Here is a 3,147-nt window from a genome sequence, read left to right as displayed (position 1 = left end):
AGCAAAAATCCTGAAGAGTTTAAAATTTCTCAGATCAGTCAATCTTCAATTAAATAAATAATATGGATTAGAAATTATATAAAAATAACCTGTTATGTCACTCAAAATTCAGGCAACAATGATTGTGAGATCGTGAACCTTGATATCAAAGAAGAATACAAATAAACCATAACAATTATATAGTATTGTTAAACACAACTTTTAAAACAAAGAAAGCATTTTTAACATCAAAGGAATTCTACTTTATTCAGGATGTAGAGGATAAGTAACAATTTCCCAGCCTGTAGAAACCCCAGCCCAGGTGACAGACACAGAAGACAGTGAGAGAATCCTCTGATGGGACCAAGGAGAAGAGCTGCTGTTCTTCCTTCTGAAGCTTTGTGATGCTTTCTTGGGCACATCCAAGAGCAAAGCAGTATAGCAACATCAGAAAGGAAACCTCTAGCTGTCTGAAATCGCCACAGGCATATTGCTGGCTGAAGGGTGGAGAAGTTCCTTCGGTATCCATGATGGGATTTGAAGAGAAGGCAAAGGTAGAGCTGTGGAGCTAGGTGAGTCAACTGTCCTTATCCTTTCCTGATCCAGATAAAAGCTGATGCTGTTACTTGCACTTGGGTGGGCACTTCTCTTGGCATTGTTGGGGAGGTGGCACAGGAGGGCATTTCTGCTGGCACTGAGGAGGTGGGCAGGGCTCAGGGCACTTTGGAGGTGGGCAGGGCTCCACGCACTTGGGAGGTGGGCAGGGCTCCGGGCACTTGGGTGGGCAGGGCTCAGGGCACTTGGGGGGGCACACTACTGGAGGTGGCTGGCAGGGCTGCTTGCACTGCTGCTGCTGCTGAGACATCTTTCTGGAATCTTAGAATCTGAAAGAAATTACATGATAGTGTTCACAAGAAGGAATTCCTAAAGGAGGACATGGAAAAATTATGTAATACCATCAGCTAGGAGCCAATCTCTAAGAATGTGCTTTAATTTCTTTAATCCCTTTTAATGAATTTCTGGCTTCTCGTGCTCTCTTAGGAAATTGTTTCATCAGCCCAGAGAAAACCTCTTTGTTCATACAAATTTTCTAAAGAAAATATTTTTGTTTGAAAGAACAAAGCAGTAGCTTTTTTTAAATTAAAACAACATCTTCAAAAAAAGTTCATCACAAGTTCTAAAATCCTGGGCAAGCTCACAAGCAATTCCTATCTTCATTATCTCTCATGAGGTCCCAGCAGTATGACTTGTGTACAGAGCAAAGGGCCACCAGGAAGGATACAAGGGCCTCATAGTTTCTAGGATAATAAATGCCTCTGAAATCAGAACAGAGGGACACCAAAATGGTATCAAAAAAGGAAAAATACTTTCTTCTTTATCTCAATGTCAAAGATTTCCTATTAACTTCTTTTTCAATAGGGAAATTCAAACTCTCTACCAGAAACCTAATAAATATAGCATACAAATTCTAAGTTCCCATCCACTAAGGAGCATTAAACACTTGATCATAACTTTGGACCCACCAAATTTGCTGCCTCCAGCATAAATTCAATATTTGGAAGCCCAAGAACAAAGTAGAACAGAAGAATCAGACTCACCAGTTTCTCCAAAGTCTATCAGGACTTGAGTAGCAGGAGGATGGCAGTGATGCAGCAGAGGGCCTTTTTATTGGGGCTTGCTGCCCCACCCAGGGGGAAGTTGAGCTGCCAAAATGGGCCTGGTTCAGTCATTTCCCAACCAAAATGCAAATCCATCCATAACTGGCTTGACAGGGACTCTGAAAAGAGGAAATGCCCTGCTCCAGGATCTCCTCACTGGATTATGTTCTCATGACTCACAGAGTCTCTGCTTAGCTCTTAATTTCAGGAATTTATGACAGAAGGATTAGCAGGGGTTGTTGGGGGTTGTTCTCTAACTTGTCATCAAGGGCTCCTTTTCTTGATCAGAGGATATGCTCTTCTCTCTTTCACCGTCCTTGAATTATAAAACTGTTTGTTTTGTCCACTTGAACTTGTTGCCATTCTATTCTACATACTCGGTTGCAAAGGGCCTGGCTACCTGGGACACCTTTCTCTCTACCTCAGACTCTTCTTATGATGCATTTCCCTTTGATCCCTGGCCTGCTAATCTAAAGTCTGCTTGCTTCTAAAATAAACTGAGGGCAGGTTGCACGTCATCTCACCAGCCTTCCCATCATGATAGACAGACACCTTCAGTAAAGTGGTAACCCTCTAGGGTCCTCCTTTCACTGCTTTGCTCCATGGAATACAGGACATCAAGAAGATTTCTGTGACCTTTATAAATCTGTCTCATCTTGAATCACAGGAAATTTACTACAAGTGTGGCATCATCTTGTGTAATTCAGATATTGTGGCAGCTCAGACCTTAGACCTATGATAGAAAGCAAGCTTTTTGCTCATAACTCCTCACCATGACCCACCACCTGCTCCTACATAATTTCTCCAACTGATTTCTTTTTATTTCAACTTTTGAGAAATTTCCAAGGATTATTCAAATTTTCCTGCCTCTTCGAAATTATTGAAAAACCCAATCTAAAATGCAATGCTATTCAAATGGCTACTTTTTTATATATTTACCATTTATTAATTATTAAAACACATGTTTCTTGACATCAAATCTAGTGGTAGATTTAAGAGAAAGTTGAAATCACTTTATTAATAATTCAGTGATTAAGTTCATTGTCATTCATATAAAACTTTTAATTATTAATAATAATTTTATGATAATTTTAACCTTTACATTTTCCATATTGGTCACAGTGGAATATATGTGAAATAAACTTATTTTTCACTCTTTCTTTTTTTGCCTGTTTTTACATTTTTTCTATTTTTTTCAACTTTTATTTTATGCTAAAGTATAACCAGTTAACAAGTGTTGTGACAGTTTCAGGTGGACAGCAAAGAGACCCAGCTGTATATATACAAGTATCCATTCTCCCCCAAACTCACCCTTCCAAGCCGCCACATAACATTGATCAGCTCTATTTTTTTTTGTACAATTTGCCAGTGTGCTGGGAAGAAAGTTTGATGGTTAATTCCATAGATCAACTTGGCTGGCACAGGATATCCAGATATTTGGTCAAACATTATTCTGGATTTTTCTCAAAGGATGCTTTTGGTTGGGGTTAATATTTATCAGTGGCCTGAG

General features: G+C 39.5%; 1 long non-coding RNA gene across 1 annotated transcript; it reads right to left on the bottom strand.

Moving 5' to 3' along the window:
* Positions 1-218: 218 nt before the first annotated feature.
* On the bottom strand, positions 219-1,682 carry LOC120855823. Its single transcript, XR_005719319.1, has 2 exons — positions 1,578-1,682; positions 219-863 (listed from the first exon to the last, which is right to left on the bottom strand). It is a non-coding gene; the product is annotated as an uncharacterized LOC120855823 (long non-coding RNA).
* Positions 1,683-3,147: the final 1,465 nt, after the last annotated feature.

Source organism: Oryx dammah, unplaced genomic scaffold, assembly GCF_014754425.2.
Source record: "Oryx dammah isolate SB20612 unplaced genomic scaffold, SCBI_Odam_1.1 HiC_scaffold_28, whole genome shotgun sequence".
NCBI classification, from domain to species: domain Eukaryota; kingdom Metazoa; phylum Chordata; class Mammalia; order Artiodactyla; family Bovidae; genus Oryx; species Oryx dammah.
The sequence above is the reverse complement of the archived record's forward strand: the minus strand, read 5'-3'. Positions and strand labels throughout refer to the sequence as shown.